Source organism: Alligator sinensis, unplaced genomic scaffold (genome assembly GCF_000455745.1).
Source record: "Alligator sinensis unplaced genomic scaffold, ASM45574v1 scaffold199_1, whole genome shotgun sequence".
In the NCBI taxonomy this organism is placed as follows: Eukaryota; Metazoa; Chordata; order Crocodylia; family Alligatoridae; genus Alligator; species Alligator sinensis.
In genome coordinates, this window is record NW_005842008.1 from 2,547,569 (window position 1) to 2,567,798 (window position 20,230).

General features: G+C 44.5%; 1 long non-coding RNA gene across 1 annotated transcript in view; it reads left to right on the forward strand.

Annotated features, from left to right (window-relative positions):
- The first annotated feature begins 3,843 nt into the window (after positions 1-3,843).
- The window catches only part of LOC112549964, a 46,545-nt gene continuing 30,158 nt past the window's right edge, over positions 3,844-20,230 (forward strand). Inside the window, exon 1 of the long non-coding RNA XR_003093622.1 lies at positions 3,844-4,019. This is a non-coding gene — a long non-coding RNA (uncharacterized LOC112549964). The remainder of the gene's footprint in view (positions 4,020-20,230) is intronic.

Here is a 20,230-nt window from a genome sequence, read left to right on the forward strand (position 1 = left end):
TTCCCTCCAGAGACTTACATGCTGGTGTGAGCATGAGAGTGTTAACTCAGCACCCCCTTAGTAATATTTTCTCCCTCCAGCTATGGTTAAGTCTGATACTACATCCAACCAGGTTTACCTTGAACCAGTTTTGGCCACTTTGAAAGCCATTTAAGTGCACTGAACTTGTGTTCTGTTACAGGTTTAAACTGGTTTCTCATCACTTAAACTGGTTTATGTGTAACTTCTGTCTCTACGGGGTGATGCTAACCAGTCTGTGGTAGGAGCAACGTAATAGTTTCACAGAGCCTGTAGCAGGTGAACCAAACTAAGAGAAAAGTTTAAGCCTGGCTAGGCACTTACCAGTCTTTTTCCTCCAACCAACAAGCATCAATTTTAGGTGTTAGTAGGGGAATAGCTTGATTTTTCTCCTTTTCACTTAAACTTCAGAACAGTAAATCTTTCCCCTTTTCTGTCCATGTTTTCCTTTTCATCTTCTAGTCATGTTGACAACTTGGGAGTGACCATCTTCCTGTCTGCAGATCATAATCAGTCCTTTGTACATGCCAATTCTAAAACTGTATTTTAGAAAATATTTCACAGGTTTCCTTTCACTTCTAAAAAGTTCTAAATAAATTTGGAGTTTATGAAGAGTCCCAGGTTGACAGCCCTGAAAAATGAAATGTTCTCTCTAACAAAATAGGTACAGTGTTCCTATGCTGCCATATTAATTTGCCTAAATCTCTACTCTTCATAGGCCACATTAAAGACTCTCATTTTTCCCATGCAATACAGACTAAGTGCTATATTTCCCCCATTCAGTACTCATCATCAGTATCCTAAATATATTGTATACATCCATGCAGGGATATTTCATGTCCTTGCATACTCTGCAGTTCACCTCAGTCTGTCAAAATCTCTCAATATGAATCTAGTAAAAAAAATATGGTGAATAAGTTTAACTTTGTTGTGGCACTCTGCAGTGATATGGCTGTATTTCATATGAGTGCCCATAACTAAATGACTGTTAGAGAGTTCATTTAGGCAAACTACCATGAAGTTCCTTTAAAAGAGCTTATTCCAGTACTTAAAAGTCCTCTTCTGGTTAACAAGTTATCATTAACCTTGCACTTGAGTAGACGTTCAAAATCTACTTATTCTTTCTCTTGATCTGCAGCGAGCACAAGACCCAAAATTTATATCCAGAGCTAGTTTTCTGAACATTATCCTGAAGTTCAATTAGCACACTCCAGCAGCTTTGGCATCGCATATTTTCAGTGTCTCTGTGCTTCAAAATGGTGATTGGGGTGCTTTAACAAACACTTGTCAAACCAGCTCCAAACAGCCGCTCTAATTAAAGTGCCACCCACCTTCCCCCGGAGCACATGAAAAGACACCCCAGGGTTCTAGGCCTAGCCCAGGTAGTGATGTGTGGTGTAGTGGGTAAAGGCAGGGAACCAAGAGTCTTAGGTTCTGTCTTAAGAAAACATTCTTGTTGCCTTTGATGTGCTTTCCTAATTAAAATTCAGTTTGTGCCTTAGCCCAGCTTGAATATGAATTGTTCTAAATTCACACAATAACCTGCCCACACCTGCAGATAATGCTGAAGTTATGCAGGGATGGAGAATAGCAAGAGCACCCTAGTGTCTGCACCCTGACACTAAAAAGCTGAACCCTCCACCCTGAAAAACATCTCCACTTCAAAGATCTTGGTGCTGCAAAAGATGAAGGGCCTCAACCACATAGACAGTGCTCCTACCCCAGTCCCCCCAGTATTTCCTGATTGGGCTGAAGTAGCCAAGTGCTTTCCCATCCAGTGCTCCTGCCCCACATCCCCTAAATGCCACCTACTATGTCTAAAGTAGCTGGAAGCCCTTCCCGTAGCTGGTGCTCCTGCCCCATTCCTCTCAGCAATATCTACTCACACTGAAGTAGCTGGGAGGGTTTACCACAGATCTCCTTATGGAGAAAATTACCCATTTCCCTTCCTTCCCCTGGTCTCACCCAAGTGGTGAATGCTAATCTGAATGAACCAGAGTGGCCAAGGCTTGGAACCATTAATTATCACAGTCATTATAGGAAGAGGCAGGATGTCTAGGTTTTATCCCAGGTCTGGAGGGAGTAGTCTAGCGAGTCAAGTACTGGGAATCTGAACTCTAGGTTCTATCACAAGTCTGGAACTGGGGTGTGATAGAGTGGAGGGTGCCAGGAGCCAGGTGTATACACTATAGATCAGCTTTGGGAAGATAGTGGGGTCTACTGTGTTAGAACAGGAGATCAGAGACCTAGGACAGCTGGGTTCTCATAATTTCTGTGTCCTGAGCTAGAGAAAGCAGAACTGATGGACCATGAAAGTAAGGGTGTGGGTGGTTTAGGTGTGGTAAGTATGAAACCCATGACCCCCACAGAAACCTCCCTATCTATAGCACTAAGAATTCAAAAGGCTCAGTATAGGTGAAACAAGGTATTGTGCAGTAAATTAGCTTCAGAACTTCAAATGCTGCAACTAATAGCATGTATGCAAACTGTGGCTGTGATGGTGAGGTCCTGCAAGGTTGCTGTAGTCCATCCGTCCTCACAATTGCAAACTTGGGTATTACATAGTTTGACTGTATACTACATATGGGAGAATTTTTTAAAGGAAACCCTGTAGAAACAGAGTTGGGATCTATGTAAGAAATAACTACAGGTATATTTGTCATCCAACATATAATAACACTGTTGGGGGCACCCAAAATGCAGGTTTGTTGAATCATGAACAAAACATAGTAACCTGCCTGATAGATGTCAAGTTGTAGCATATCATACTGGCACAAGCTTTGGCATAGGATAAAGATGATTACACTCCTAAATATTCCTGTGTTGTTTAATAATGCAGTGGTCTGCCAAATACAGGCTGTTTCAGCATGGCTGTACTTTAGGATTAACATGACCCAAGGATTTCACAATCATAGATTGCTAACATTTTTTCCCCATTTTTATCACAACCCCACCCAGCACAGAAGAGAGATATCAGTAACAAATCTGGATGATTTGAACTAGCAACTCCTTGTTTGTTGCAGCGGTTTTTGTGATTCAGACTTTTAACAAAGGATTTTACGGTTTTACCTGGTGGTAGTAGATATACCCCAGTTAATAGGCTTTTTCTCCATATTTGGCTTACAGCAATTGCATGAAGTAACAATAATGAAGAGCTGGGGAGAACTGGTAGGTGATCCCCCTTAGAGCATTAGTCCTAAACTCTGTTGCTCTGTCAAGTTCATTTTTAGAAGTCCCAACTCTGGGACTTTCCTTGAATTTCACCAGCATTCCCTGAACACACTTGTTGCAATTCCTGAGAACTCATTATGTTTTCATTACTTTATGACAAACTGGATATGTTATTCCAGTTGCCAGTTTTCCCCAGCTGTAAATAATGGAATTTTAACTTTCTTATTGCATTATAGAAGGCCTCTGTGCAGATTGCCAAAAATATAATTTTAATTTTTATATCATGTTGCAAATTCATATGTAATCTGTAAACCTATCATTCATAGAGCTACACTTTTCTAGCTTTTCTTTATTCCTATTAACAATCCAAATCTTCCTCTGGGATACTAAAAGATTTAATTTGCACCATTAAATGCACTGGGAATTTTGCCATTGTCTTTAGTAGACACAAAGTTCCAGGTTTAAACAAAATTATAGCTACAAACAGTTCATTTTTAGGATAAATGATTTAGATTATAATAAACAACTGGCTGAGGTATTTTAAAGCACTTCAGTTAAATCTTATATGTTCTCTGGGAACATTTATATTGACATTAGCTATAAAGGATATTTATTATTTTATAAAAATAAAAATGTTTATTGTCGTTAGATTTTTGTATAGGACTGCTCATCTGATCAGTGGAAATGTCATGAAACCAAACTCAAGCCTTAGGAAGTGCCAGCTGTAGAAGAATGTGATAAAGTACTAAAACTAGTAAGACAAAATGGTGAGGTCTGTAACACATCTGTAATGAAGCAAATATTCAGGTTGATTGACAACATCCACTCTGGTAAGATAAGACACTTTGCTTTTAATTTACTTAATGTTATGCTTATCGGGTTTCATGATCTCAACAACACTCTTCAAGGTGTGTAATACCGTAATTATTACGCAGGTACCTGTCAAGAGACTGAAAGTTCTTGGCACTCGCAGTATAAAGCACCCCCCCATGTAGTCAAGTATTATTGCTTAATGACACTCATTTGTTTGTGCTGCAGTTTCTCAGAAAGGTAGCCATGCCCCTTAGTACATTCATACATGTTATTAGTCAGGTTACAACAGGCGCTAACATGAGGCATACAGGGAGGGAGAGAGAGGCACGCTAATTCCCCCTTACTCTTTGCTTGACCTTTGCAAAGACATTGCACAAGGCATAGTTCCCAAGTTTGAGGGAGCACAGGATTTATTGTTTCAGCAAATTCTTGGGGGCGTACACAACTTAGAAGATAAGAAAGCCATGACAGCCTTCCCCTCCTGCTCACTTAGGCCTGCAGAAAGGACTAAGGATGGCAGAAAGAACAGGCAGAGCCATTTTAAGGTATAGCACAGGCTTCAGTCAGCTCTGCTCCAGCTCACCCTCAACATAGGTCTCTGTGTAAATCTCAGTCTAGCTCAGACAGTCTTACTATGGTCTCATGTAGATTTCCTTCAGTTTTTCTTCCCTAGTGGATCTCTCTGGAGTTTTTTGGGTTTTTTGCTTTTTTTGGCAAAAGTCTCTATTGTTTAAAGGGTCATATAATTTATTGCATGTGCTGTTCCTTTCTCTCAAGAGCAGCAATTGATATGTTTGTCTGTTGGTGGGCCCTTCTTTCTCAGAATACTTTGATACAGACAAATAATTATAACAGGATGTTATGACTGAAAGTCATTGGATTTCTGATACATTATAATCTGCCTGACAACTGAGTCCCCAACCCAGCCGCTGGTTTCTTTACTTTTCATTCCATCCAGGAAGAGCACACGCCAACTGCTGAAACTTCCTTAGCCTGACGAAGGGTTTTTGAACCCGAAAGCTTGCTTAATAACTATTCTCCAACTATTTGGGGTGGTCTAATAAAAGATATCAAATTCACCCAAGGAACCTTGTCTGCCTATGTCCTTAGACCAACGCGGCTACAACCTACACCCCTGCATGACTGAAAGTCTCCATTTATTTTTTCATAGGCCACATACTCTATTAGTAATTCAGAAATAATTACAGTTTCTGGTAATTAGCAATATTTTATTAGAAATATCATGTAACATCTGTGTGTGACTAGTGATATCTGACTTGAATTTGATGATTTACTGAAATTTCAGGGCTCCCAGTAGCAGGAGATAAATAAACTGGTGGGTGCTAGAAGGGTGTCAAGGTGTGATGAGATTTTTGTAGCATGACATGATTTTCAATTGAGTCATGCTACACATATTTTAGAAATAGGAAGTAGTAAGAACTATCTGACTTCATTTACCTACCTATATAGGTTTTTCTAGAGTGCCTTTCCTTGTAGTAAATAATTGACAACCAGGGAGACAGGTTTAGGTCACTAAACCATTTGACTTAAACTAAATACCAGGTATACAATACAGCTCTGGAGACAGAATTTGTCCTTAAGTAAAGTTCAATAGCAGTTGTCCAAAAAACAGCCAAATAAATAGGAAACGAGTTTAAATATAAATTTCATATAATTTTATTTCATAAAGTCTATTTCATGTTGTTACTTTAGCTGTAATTCAGTCAGTCAATGTGCTGAATTATTTCATCTACACGTGTCTTCCTGTGAGAGAAAACTGAATCGTTCAGTATAGAGTTGTAACAGCAACCATAGCTGATACAAAGCCAGACAGTATAATAATAGAATATATTTTAAAGAATAAAGGAAAAAAATATTTATTGAAACATGTCAGATGGCATTCCCTTCTTTCCCCTTGTTTTGGAACCTCATTTCAACCACGTAATTATAGCCTTTGAAAACTTGCTTTAAATACCATTTGCACTTGTAATGACTATAAACTGACAATTCTGTCTGGCAGCACAGTAGGATGAGTCTCACAAACGTATACAATTGTTTCATATGTGGTTTAATATAAAGCAAAAGTGAATTTTTTGTCACAATCATTTTTACATGATTTGCCACCAAAAATCTTTTACAGTAAAACCTCTGTAATGCAATTCACAGACATATTCAGATATTTGACTGTTATGTCAGGTTTTGTTTTTTTAAGACTTAGATACTATCCACTGCTGTTCTGACATGTCTAGTGCCTGGAGTTCTATGTCTGCCTGTGTCAGTGACTCTTTATATTATGTTAAGATTGTTATTAAATTAATTGATTTGTAAACTTAGGGTAATATTTCCCTACCCTGCAAAACTGTTGTCAGGTTTAAATAATGAACAGTTTTAGAGCCCTGCATAAGCATAATGTATTACCATTACTTTAGAGATTTTCAGTATTCTCATTGGAATTAAATGAGAATTGGGAACTTAATTCCCTTAAATGCTTTATATTACACAAAAACACTAGGGACATTGGGAAATGACATAATTAAAGTTACCTGTGAATCTCTAATTCAAACCCCTAATGCATGTGCTTTATAATAGTTACTTACATGAACATTTTGAGCATAATTATGTTTCCTTTACTGCACAGGATGGACAGTGTAGTTTAAATGAGCAACTATTCAATGTTTTGGTTTCTCCATGTTGCTCATTGTTTACCTTTATTTATAGCACACTATTAGAAACCCTGTTCTGAAAATAGAATTAATCGTTTCCTATTTGAAGCACTCCAGTATCTGAATGACTTAAAAACTGAAAGTTGAGACCAAAAATACCCACTAATATTGGGTCACCAATTTGAGATTCAAAGGACATGATTTTTCCGAGTATTTAGTAGCATATGGCAGTTTATACATTGAAAGGTCCCAATGACTTGCCATGGAGCGCACTGAGTTTTCAGTACTTCTGCAAATTATACTTCCATGTTGCCAGTCAGGGACCAATAAAATAACAAGTACATTGTTAGTAGTTGTTCTAAGTATTTCGGATTTTGGAAGGCAGTGGCCATACTGCACAAATAATACTGTAATTGTTTTTGTAGAAGGGAAAGTGCAGAATTTGTGTGCGTCAAAATTGATGGGGAATAGACAGAGTTTGGAATTTGGCAAGGTCAGTTGGCATAACAGATCATCCTGGGAAATTTACCTAACAACACACTGTTTCTGCAGTCATTGGCTTTGTTTTTAATTTAAAGAGGGGACGAAACAGTGGGAAGAAGGCCTGGATTTTTATTAAACCCATTGTCTCTGCATACTTGCACAAAAGGAGGTGGGCCAGTTTTAAGAACTCAGAGACATTTTGCACAGGCAGAGAGTGAGGGTACAGTTGCTTTTGGGCATACTCGGTAGCTCTCTCTGCAGTTGTGTATAGGGTTTACCTTAAGGCAGGGGTGGACAAAATGTGGCCCAGGGGCTGAATGCGGCCTGCCAGGCCATTCTATCTGGCCCACGGGGCCCCTAAAAAATTTAGAAAGTTAATATTTATCTGCCCCGGCTGCCTGTCATGCAGCCCTCGATGGCTTGCCAAAACTCAGTAAGCGGCCCTCCACCCAAAATAATTGCCCACCCCTGCCTTAAGGCCAGCAGTCTTAAAGGTTTCACACACATCCGTTATCTGAGAGAGAAGTGGGCTGGAGCTCAGTGTGGAAAATTTATAAATGGGGAAGTTGGAGGCTTTGGACTGAGCCACTGAACTGTGGACTAGATTAAAAACTGGAAGCTGAAGAGAAAGCCAAATGTTGACTTTTGGACTAGACTTGCTCTGGCTGTGAGGGTCTTTAGACTGCATTGCAGGACTGTGGGAAAGAGGTGTGCTGTTCTCTTCTGGGTCCAAGGAGTGCAGCTGACATATGAGATCATCTTGTGAAACGTTTATATCTCTTCCCACTGATCTTCATCCTGTGAAATACTGTAGTTGGGACCAAATATCTCTGCTAGAGAACTGAGTTCACTTTACAGTCAGATTAAACTAAGATTTTATCTATCTCCACTGCCTGAGTGCTTGCACTAGCTACTTTCTTCTGGGTTCTCCAGTGTCATAGAGTCTGCTGCAGCAGTTCCACCTCCATATGTTCTGGTGCATTATTAAATCAACAGGGAAAAGCCTGTCTTTGTGAGGAGATCAAATGGTACCTGCTCCCAATTCTGGTTATACCATGTAGCTACATAAACCATTGTTTTCTAATCATATGTGCAAGTGGCTCCCACCTGTTTTCAAGTTCTTGCTTTCTTCTAGGGCAATGCTTCTTAACTTTTTTGGACTCGAGGTTCTTTTGTGAATTGAGTGGCACCCAATTTTAAAAACTAATTTATAGATTACAGTGCTTACCTCCTTGCAGAAGGGCGTGGCAGTAGGAATAGGGGATTGTCCAGGCAGTGACAAGTACTTATCTGCTTAGTTTAGCTGCTTCTCTTCTAACACAGGGGTGGGCAAAATATGGCCCACGGGCTGGATGTGGCCTGCCAAGGGATTTTGTCCAGCCTGTGATAGGTCCCTTGATCCTGCCTGACTCAGGCACAGGGAGCAGTCCAGGCCATGATGTGTGTGGCCAGTCCTGCTGTCCCCAGGTGTGCAGCAGGACTGGTGCGGTATGGTGGCCGGACTTGCTTCCAGCAGCCTCAGTGGTGTGGCTCCTTCTGGCTGCTGCAGCCACTAGACCCATCCCTGCTGCCTGGGGACCCTGGCCTGTCTGCCTCATACCCACTGCTGGGGCAGGATCCGCACGTGCAAAGCACTTGGCCAGGTGGCTGGGATGGGGCTGCGGGTGGGCGGGGAGTGGCATCAGGGAGTGAGATGGGTGGATGGGGCCAGGGAGACCCCAGATCTTGGGCCAGTGACAATGCAGGGCCAGGGCCTGGGTCAGAGCCACGATCAGCTGCTTGCTCGGCCTTGCAATGGGTGCAGGTTCCACAAGGTGGATCATGGCTCTGCCCTGGCCCCGGCCCTGTGCTGTCACTGCTCCAAGATCCTGGACCTAGCCCTGGATGCAGCTCCCTGCCCATCCGCAGCCCTGACCGCCTGGCTCCTGGCTGGTCTCCATAGAGACCCCAGGATCCTGGGGGCAGTGACATTGCGGGACTGGGAGCGCGGCAGAGCCATGATCTGCTCCCTGGAGCCCTTCTGACAGACACCAGTTTTGACCATAGAGACATCCAGGGAGTGGATCATGGCTCTGCCTTGGCCCTGGCCTCACGCTGTCACCACTGTATGATCCCAAGGTCTCCATGAAGACCAGCCAGGACCCACACAGCCAGGCATGGCCAGGCAGACAGGATTAGGGTGACCACCCATCCCTAATTGGGCAGGACAGCCCCAGAATGGGAACATCAAGTCCTGAGCTTCATGACTTTGAGACAGCATTTGTCTTGGATTCCCAGTATCATGCAGGGATGTGGGTTTTCTGTTCTCCACGGAAAACTGCAGGAAACATCAGGTTTCCCCTTGCAGACTGGTAAGTTCCAGCTTGCAAGGGTCTGCTTGGGGCTAGGAGGGGTGGGAAGCAGGAGACAACATGTGCACGTGTGCACACGTACACATGCATGTGGCAAGCAACCCGGGCCCAGGCAGTGATGTACAGCAGCTCCCCCAGCTGCCTGCAGGTAAGCTGGGGGTGGGGGGCAGACTGAGGCCCCCATAGTGAGGGAGGGAGTGGGGCAGGGTTGGCAGCTGAGGCTGGGGCACTGTCCAGGCAGGGTAGTGGATGGGGCCTGGGTTAGGAATGTGTGGCTGCTGGGCCTGGTTGGGGAGGGGGCAGAGCCACAGGTGGCTCATCCAGGGGGTGGGTGGAGGGGCCCAGCTCCCCATTGCTGTGTGCAGTCCTGGGGAGGGGGGCATGGCAGGGGCATGTGCCCTACTAGACTTGTGTGCAGTTCAGGGGAGGACGACGGCTTGGGGCTCTCAGCCCTCCTACCCTCCCCCAGAAGCCTTGCACCAGCCACATTGCCACTGTGAGGTACCCCCTGCCTGCCCATCAGCAGCCATGATGGCATGGAGTTGTGCTTCTCACTGCTGCTGGGCAGGCAGGGGTCACCTCGCCATGGCAGCATAGCCAGCCCAGGGCTCCCGGGGTAGGGCAGCAGGGTGGGGAGCCCCAAGCCCATAGCGGACAGCCTGCATCTGCCCCCGCCCCTGCCCCTCACAGGCTATGCTTGGCTCTACTCTGGTCTGTGCCATGGGTGGGGGAGAGTATGCGACCCACCTTTCAATTTGAAAAAGGTGGTCACCCTAGACAGGATAGGGCTGTGGGTGGGCAGGGAGCTGCATCTGGGGCCAGGGCCAGATTCTTGGGGTGGTGACGGTGCGGGGCCGGGGCAGAGCCGTAATCCACTTCCCACATGTCCCTGCCAATGGAACCTGTGCCTGTCACAGGGGTGTGTGGGCAGTGGATCGCAACTGTGCCTCGGGCCCTGGCTCTGCATTGTCATTCTGTGTCCCCGCCCCATGATTCCAGCCTCACCTGCCCACCCCACTTCCAAATCCCACTCCCCATCTACCTGTGGCTCCATCCCACACAGGGAGTTTTGGTGAGCTGCTGTGCCCAGGTGGCGGGGGGTTGCTGACCTGGCCCAGCCTGTGACAGCTCACCAAAACTCCCTATGTGGCCCGTGGGTCCAAATAATTGCCCACACCAATTATAACATGTCACCTATCTCTTCACGCCTCCCAGCGCACTTGAGAAGATTTGGTGGCACCACGGGGTGCTCTGGCACTCTGGTTGAGAACCGCTGCTCTAGGGCTATGATTATGTATCAGAACTCGTTCCCCTTGTTCCATAGTAGACATGGCAGTTTGTCATTCCTTGTTTGCCATTTGATTTATCACTTTCTTTTACTAGCTAAATGATATGACCAGCAAATTCTGACTCATAGGCGTTTCGTAAAGACTGTTGTGTTCCCTCAGATTGTCATTGCTGCTGAATTGCAAACCACAGACAACTTGGTAGCAGAGGTCACATTTTAGATATTAAAAATGCAGATTTTTTTTCCAGTTGTACCATGGTACCATTCTATACATTAAGTCCTGGTTGTCTATCTTTGCTTCTGTTTCTACCATATTTATAGATTTGGGAGGATTCGATTTTTATCAATAGACATTGATTTCCCCTGACACTCACAGACTGACATATCAGTAATCATCAAAATTTATGTAAACGAGGTGTAAAAAAGAAAATCTGGGACAGAAGTAAGGAGATCCAGGTCAGGGGGTGTTGTGCACACATGCACATGTACACACACACACACACATATACACACACACACACACAGGTCACTGCAGGAGCGTGGGGGTGTGCCAGTAAGGTTGTGCTGGGATGGGAGGTTGGAGGGACAGGGCTGGTAGCAGCAGGAAGACTAGTGCCAATGGCCACTTCCTCTACCCAGGTCCTAGCTGGGGCAGAGGCCAAACCCTCACGAAGCCCAGCCCAGTCTCCATGGGAGTTTGGCCCTGTCCCAGTCATGCAGGGGCTTGGCCTGGCCAGGCTGGGCTATGCCTGGAGTTTGGCCCCTGCCCTGATCACACAGGGGCCAGGCCAGGGTGAGCTGGGCTTTGTGGAAATTTGGCCCCTGTATGATCAACTTCTGCCAAGCCTACAAATATATAAGAAAATGAGTCAATTGACTGGATTTTCTTGGGGATGTTAAGTAGTTGTGCAAGATCCTACATGGTTCAGTATTTCCTTCCTATCTCTTGGGTCAGTTGAGTTCAAGAAAAATTCTAGTTAACTTGAGTTATTCCTGCTCTCGTGTGGCCTCTCATTATTCTAATGTTGAGACTCAGCAAGTGTTAGGAAAACATTAGCTGTCCCAGATCTCCTTGCATCTGGACATTCCTGTACAAAATCCCCGTCAGACTAGGAAAAGCTTTGACCAGTTTCACAAATATAGCCAGGTCTCGTATTTCTCCTTCTTATCCTAGAATGGTGTGCCTTGATTTGCTCTCTGGAATCTTAGCTGTTAGATATATATTATGATATGGTAAAACTTTCCAATAAATGGAGGGTGGATAAATATTAATATTTTAAAAAAGGACAGGGTTTTTTTATTTTTAAAATACAATTGCATTTAAAATTATAATAGGATATCATTTTTTATGGGAGGACTTAATATGTATATAATTATATTACAAATAATTTTAAAGGTGACCTTTGCTGCCAGAGTCAAAGAAGTTAAACCACTGAACTAGTGGTGACCAAGTACTGGGATCCAGAGTTTGCTGAAGTGATAAACCAACATTTGACTATCGTAGCTTCATAAGTGGGTGCAGAGAAAATGTTTTCATCATTTCAGTTTATTCAGCTAGTTCAGTTCAATGACTGGTTCATTTAAATATGGGAGAGTTACTGGGAGTTGAAAAAGGAAGAAAGGAGTTTTTCTCCCAACCTATGAATGAAGATGAGATCTGAAAGAATGACCTCTACTAATTCTAAGGCCCTGAAGGTGACCAAAAACAAATATGTTTAATTTACTATCTATGGCTAATACTTTCTTTGCTTAGTAAATCGGTTTTACATGCAGAATGTATTTTGATCTCTAAATGTAGTATTTCTTAATATAAAAATGAAGAATTTGAATCATTGCACAATTAGACTATGTAATATGAATCATGCAGGGTCAAACTCATTTGGTCCTGTAAGCCACATGAAGTGGCACAGGACCAGAGTATGGACTGTATTAGGCCCATGGATTCCACACACCCTGGACCTGAGCATATGGTTGGTGTGGTGCAGAATGTGGGTCAATGTGGGGCCAGATCCAGCCTGCAGGCTGTGTGTGAGACTTCCCAGTATAACGTAAATATGCAAAAATATAATGTGCAAATAACTACTTAGCAAATAACAAGTATCACATTTGATATAAAAGCCATGTTTAGTAGCAAATCAAAATTTCTTTTGGAAAATTACTGAAAAATAGAAATGCAAAACAAGATAAAAAAGCAACGATTTAAATAAAGGTTTACTTTTTGTTGATTTATGTCATAATGCAGTGAATTTGACCACTTTCATTTTAATGCAATCTACCCTGGTAAATAGAAACAGAACCTTAGTGTTAGTTTGAAATCTCTGTGATATACTGCCCTCATCGCAAGGCAGGACTGGTAGAAATCTTGTAGCTTGTGCTGCTCAGCTACAGAGGTCAACACAGGCTAATTTATCCTCCTCTTGAAAAGATGCATCCGGTGCCCATGTTAGCTCATTTAAAGCAAGCTAGGGTATCTCTACATGACAGACTTCAGTGTAGAAATACCTGGAATAGGTGGATTGGAAAAACATTTTATTAATCTTCTCTGTTTTATTTTTTGCTCATATTCAAAAACTAAAACAGTTTAATGGGCTCTTTGAGAGAGAACTGGTATGGCATCTGACTTTATTGGACTTACAGTTAATGTCAACTGAATTGTGACAGGGAGCGTATCTGTTCATCACCAGGTGCATGTAATGTATGTAATCTGCATAGCGGCAGTATCATAGCCTGTGAGGTTGAGCTGAGGTGCGATTTTTCATAGATATTAGGGCTGGAAGCGACCTCGAAAGATCATCAAGTCCAGAACACCAGCTTCAGGGGCAGGAAGTCAGCTCGGGTCAAAGGATCCCAGCAAGATAAACGCCCAAATATTTCTTAAAAGTGTCCAGAGTAGGTGCCTGCACCACCTCTGGGGGAGTCTGTTCCAGGCCTTGTGGGCTCGGACAGTAAAGAAGTTTTTCTTTATGTCCAGCCTAAAACAGTCTTGCAAGAGTTTCTTACTGTTGGACCTTGTCATCCCTTGGGGTGCTCTGATGAACAGGGGTTCCCCAGATCCTGATGTACATCCCTTATGTACTTATAGGCTACCCCCAAGTCACCCCTGAGCCTGCGCTTCTCTATGCTAAAGAGTCACATAGCTCGCAGTAGTGGCAACACATAGGGGGTGCATGGGGGCGTACGTGCACCCCCTGAGAGTGCTGGTGCACTCCCTGCTAGTTGAAAACTTATTTATGTACTGATGTACATAATTAAACAGATTTGTATCAGTTGTCATTTTGAATTCTGCAACACGTAAATAGCCATGGAATTTATCAAAAGATGCCTGTTTCAATACTAATAATTCCAATTTATTACCTAATAGTTGGGCAGGGGATTTGAGTATAACTTCTAAAGGTCCTTTCTAACCCCATAGTTTTGCGATTCCTCTCATTTTACTTGCTTTCTGACATTATGCAAGAAGAGAATTCAAAGGTTGTGCAATGATAGATTACTTCCCCCAAACCCTACAATAGTACTGAGCAAATTCTTGAAATGCATGAAGACCTGTACTAGTCATGGAAGTGTCCATGTCATAATGGCATCTATTTTTTCCATATTTGAAGAAATTCCACCTTGGGAGATAATGACACTAATATTCCACCAAGATCTGAAACTGAATTTGAAAGCGAAAGTTTTAGACCATACTTCTTCAGTCTATTCAAAACTCTTAGAAAGCATTCCTTAGGTTCATTTTCAGTGGCTAAGAAAGCTCCATCATTCACTGCAAGGTTGTTAGGGCACTGGTAAATCTTTAAAAGCTACCTCCCCATTAAGTCTCAGTGAACTGCTCGTAAACTGTTTCAGTTTGAACTTTACTACTATCATGCTCTTGCTCTCACTAGCAGATTTCAAAACTTGATCTAACAACTCACGTGGACTTAAAAAAAATTAACAACAACAACACGTGTTCCCTCTGACAACATCCATTAGAAAGTATGGATCCCCTATTTATTAAACCTCCAGTTCATTGGTTAATCCAGACGTTAAATAAAGCTTGTCTGGTAAGTATCAGGCCCTGCATCAGAATGCATTAAATGCTACTTAAAGGGGGAAAAGTGGCATACCCCCTTGAATAATTGTTTCCTTATGTCAGGGGTGTCAAACTCATCTGGCCCTATGGACTGGATGAGGTGCATGGTGCTTTTCCACGCACCAGATAAGGCCCATAGACCCCCTGCTTGCATGCCTGAGCCACGAGTACACATAGTACCCACCCAGGCTAGTCCAGGATGCTGGCTTGAGTAGGTACCACATTTGACTTAGCCCAGGACACAGCCCCAGCAAGTGCCAGGGGTAGTGCGGCCTGGGTCTGTGGCACAGCATGTAGGTCAGCAGGGCAGCACTGGGAGTCAAATTGTAGGGCTCCGCAGATCAGATACAGTGGGCTGTATGTGAGACACCCCTGCCTTAAGTGTATTACAAGGACAGGATGTGCAGTTTCACGAAGGAACACTCTGGGTGCATCTACACATGTGCTTTACAGTGGAGTAGACTAATTAGCTCCTCAGTAAAGTGTCACTGTCTACACATGTGCTTGTATTAAGGCTCAGTAAACCAATTAACTCTGCTGTAAAAAAGTATGATTGGGGACAGTACTGTCTTGTGGTGGAGCAATTGACTGTGCTGAAACGCACATGAAGACAGTAACCTGGCAAGGGCCAGACTCCTGCCTGCCACCAAACTACACGGCTCTACAGAATCAGTACCCTCGTGCCCCAATCAGCCCCTCTGCCACCCAGTGCCACCACCTGGAGCCTGGGGCTGATCCCCCTCCTCCTCCCCTGTGCCCCCTGCCAGCCCAGGCTTGCTCCATCCCAGCTAAAATTGCTGCTGTCCCAGGCACATGTGTAGGTGCTGCACCTGGGAATAGTTTCTCCAGCTCAAAGTGCTCCAGAGTTTGTTTCAGATTAATGTTACATGTCGATACACCCTCTGTATGATAATGACCTGACTGTGCTCTAACAGCCCACCGTGCTTCAACTGCACTAGCAGTTTCCCTCACTTACACTGTGGTATCAATCTCAAACACACCACAAATAAACCAGCATAAATTCTAGGAATTCAAGGTTCTGGACAATGCTATCAAAATAGTATGCACTATATACTAGAGAAGATACTATCATTACTCTCTAATTGACTACAAGCAACAGTTTGAATTCTGTAAAATTTTAAGTCCATGCCCATTCAAAAACAATTTTTTGTAATGAAATAAGGGGGCTTGCTAATGTAGGATTATATGCAGTTAATACTTTCACTTTTTTCTGCACTTCAGTCTACTTCTCTGCTCAGGTGCTGGCCAGAGCTCAGAATCATTATTTTTAAAGTAACAAACAATTAAATTACAAAGATTGTGATGTATATTTTCTTAAAGAGTAACATTTTGTAGATGTACATACATTTAACCTATATTTAGAATATTTTTGAAAAAAATAATTTCCATGCAATAACTCTGTTTATGGTTTCCCCCTGTGGCAGAGTACCTTTGGTGCCTGCCACGTTAAGAGGCTTAAGCAGGCTGTGGAGCTGCCGGCAGGTGCAGTACAGCCTAACAGGGCAGTCACATGACCGTGGGACGATGGGTCTGGGCAGCCTCAATATAAACCCATGGGAGGATGGGGCTGACCTGGATTCAAGGATGGGGCTGAGCAGCCTCAATATAAACCCAGGCCCTCAGAGCTGAGCAGGTAGTTGCTGCAGGGAGCCAGAGGGATAATATTGCTAGCCAGAGCTCCTGCTCCCAGAGCATCTGGAGGTTAAAGGTAGGAACTATGGGGATGGAGGAGGTTCCTGGTCCTGGGGCATGACCTAAAACTACACCTTATTAGGGTTGGATGGTGACCTAAAATTACATCCCGCTATGGCAGGGTGGTCCCCAGGAAATGCCACACTAGTACATCCTTAGTGAAAGGCAAGTATGGGGTGCCATGTAGTCTCAGCCCCCATGACCTGGGGGTTACCACATAGAGGGGACAGGCAAAGGGTGCAGGCATGTCATCAAGCCTGAGACCCAAATGGCATAAGGCTGAGAGCCCCAGTGAGGGGGTGTAGTGGACCCAGTAAGAGGGCATGTGAGAAAGCAGTGAGAAGGTTGTGTAACACATGGGCTGATCTTAGGGATTGAGTAAGCTGGGTTTGGAGGGGCCCAAGAAGGTGGACCCATACGAGAGAGAGAGAGAGAGAGAGAGAGAGAGAGAGAGAGACTCAATAACCTAACCAGAGAAACCCTCAACTGGTCAATGCTGAGGCCAGGACGATCAAAGGGCCAGAGCGCCCACCGTGAGGGATGCCCAGATCCAGGGGCCTGGGGTTCTGACTGACCTAGAGGCAAGGCCAGGGCTTGTGTGGCCAAAGGTCCTGGAGGGGGCCACTGCTGAGAGGCATAAGGGCTCAGGGAGCTTGGAAGCCCAGAATGAGGGCAGAGTAGATTACCTGAAAAGGAGGGATCCAGTTAGGGTGCAAACGCCAGGTGGGCATAGAAGGATGTCCATTGTGGGACTGGAGCCATATAGTGATGCCATCTGCAAGGCATGGGACACAGTATAAGGGGAGGTTTGGAGCTGTGTATTAAGCCCTTGGCATCAGGTAGTAAAATGGGAAGCCTCCTGCCTTATATATAAGCTCCTAATTAGATACATCAAAGGCATGACAGGTGAGGTAGGTGGGCAGACTGCCCTAGACAGGTGGGAGGGCCAATGATTTGACCAGCTGTGAGATGGCCTCCTGTCACACCCCCATAGACTAATCCACTATGTTGCTGTTGTATTAGCTTCATTTCAACATGTACCTTGGTACCAACTCATATACTCATTGTTCTCGTTGACTTTTTTTTGCAGAGGTGACTATTCGTCAGAAATAAAGGAAATTGGAGAAGTCTGTATAAGCTCAGTGGCTGAACAATGCAGGACTAAGATATCCTCTTTGAGAGATCCTCAGAGGACAACGATGACTGTATTTTTTGCTGCTTTTATATCTTAGCTACTTTTGCAAGAAAATGTGGCAGTTGAAGAGAACTGCCGGACTCCTAGATATAACATTTATTTGAAAGATTTCAAGATATTTTGCAAACTAGTCTACCATTAATTTACACTGCAAACCTCATTTCCAGGTTTGGTGCGTGCAAAGCTAGAGGAAGAGGATGAGCATGCACAAAAGCAGCACCTCAGAGCTCCGGGAAAGTCTGAAAATAACCCTGGAAAGTTTTTTTCCCCCACCAGTTATTCAGATGGATAACTTCAGAAATAATTAAGAATATGCTTGTCAATTTCTTCTACGTTTTAAATATAAATCTTAGCTTTTAATTTCTGTGAATATATAACTGCTCCATGCTACTGAAATACTGCTGAGGACATATGCTGAATTCCAATTTCCATTATTTCTCTTCCTCAGAACACTAAAAACTAATTCTGAAACTAGTTTTAGCAGTTAATTCTGATTACGAAGAAAATAAAGCGGTGATGACATCCAAACCAGATTGTCCGCAGATGATGAAACCATTTCCTCTTTCCGTAGTCTGCTTTCTCAAACAAAAAAGTTGTATCATTTATCTTCCTGGATATGTCATTTAAAAAAAAGACAGTGTCAGTTTTGCATTGTAACATCCAGTAATAGACCAATCATCAGAATGCAGCCACATACAAGACTTTTTGCTTGGGGAAATTCACCTTCTAAATATAAATATAAACTTCTATGAAAGTTTCAAATCATTAATCCTCTTGTGAGATTTTATTGCATATTATTAAATCAATGCTTTTGGTAATAGAAACAGGTATTTTAGCATAGATTTTATTGAGTTAGTTCCTAACTGCTATAAATCACTTTATTGGATCGGCACCAATAAAAGGAAAATTATTGGCTATCAGGTTTTTTTTTTGCTGGTGTAGTCAATAATGTCACTGATAAATATAATGTGCCTTCTGGCTGGGGCCCCCAAATGCTGCGTGCATGCATGCAGCCAAACGCATGTACCTGGCCAGGAATGCAGCTGGGCAGTGTGGAGAGCAGGGCCCTGCAGGTAAGTCTGTGGAGGGCAAGGGGCATGGGGAAAGGGAAGAGTGGTGTGGGGGAGGCAGATTGAGGCCCCCATGGTGATGAGGGAGTGGGGAAGGGGCTGGGGGAATGTCCCAGTGAATGGGACCTGGGGCCAGGGCTCCCTGCCACTGCGCTTACCCCCTGGGAGAGGCATGAGGGGGGCATGTGCCCCCCAGATTTGTGCATAGGACAGATGCAGGCTGCCCACTGTGGGCTCAGGGTTCTCCACTCTGCTGCCTTTGTGCCAGGGGCTCCATGTGGGTCATGCATCCCATGCCTGCTTGACAGCAGCAGGGGTGGTGAGTTGTGCCCCCAGCTGCCAGGCAGGCAAGGGGCACACATCCAACTTGGAGCCCCTAGGGCAAAAGCAGCAGAGCAGAGAACCCCGAGCCCTCAGTGAGCAGCCCACATCCACCCTTGCCCCACTTGGCTCAGCTGCAGTTAAGTGTCCCTGCACTTAAAAATTGTGGTGGCGGCACTTGAACTAAAATTCATTTTTCAGCGCCAGGAAACTGATTCCCTGGACAAGCTGCCCCTGGCTCTGTCCCACTCCCTGCCCCAGTCCCATTCACTGGCCTAGCTGGACAGTGCCTACAGCCCCAGTCTCTGCCCCTGCCCGTCCCCCACTCCTTCCCTCACTGTGGGGGTCTTGATCTTCCCCCTCCCTCCCCCGCAACTCCCCTTCCCCTCCACAGATTTACCTGCAGGGCTGCCCAGCTGCATTCCTGTAAATTGCCACAATCACCAATACCAATTCAATAACCAAAGTGGGGCTCCCACCTAGCCACAGTGCTAGGTTCCCCACTTGCCTATGGGCATGCCACCCACCTGACTCTCCTGCCTGCCTTGTTCTTAATTAAGTAAGATGTTAATTAAGGTGGGAGGCTGCCCATTCGTGCCCCAATGCCAGGGATGCTATGTGCAGCTCTGTATCTCCCCTACACTGTGTGCGGGCCGGGAGCGATCAGGGCCCTTTTTCGCGCCGCACGGGCTGTGGCCAGCAACCCGGGCACGCTGGGTCGGAGAGAACAGGCGACACGCTGGAATTAGGCACGGATGCGTAATGGTTGATTCAAGATTGTTTACTTACACCGAAGATGGTCGCGGTGTAGGCTGGACAGTTTCCCAGGCACAGCTCCGCTTAAATCCTCGTTTGAGGACTCAAACAACACTCAGATCACTTCCATGGAGTTGTCGAAGCTCCGTGGATCCTTTTGCGCGCAGGGAGAGGGATACATCGAGGTTTGCGCTCGGTGACGGGGAGAGGCTAGAGGCTGATCAGACCCCTGTTGCCTGCTTGAAATGCAATGGGTCCAATCGGCTCCGCAGCGCTTAGAGATCTTCACACAGCGTGAAGTCTCCTCCTCCTGGTGTTC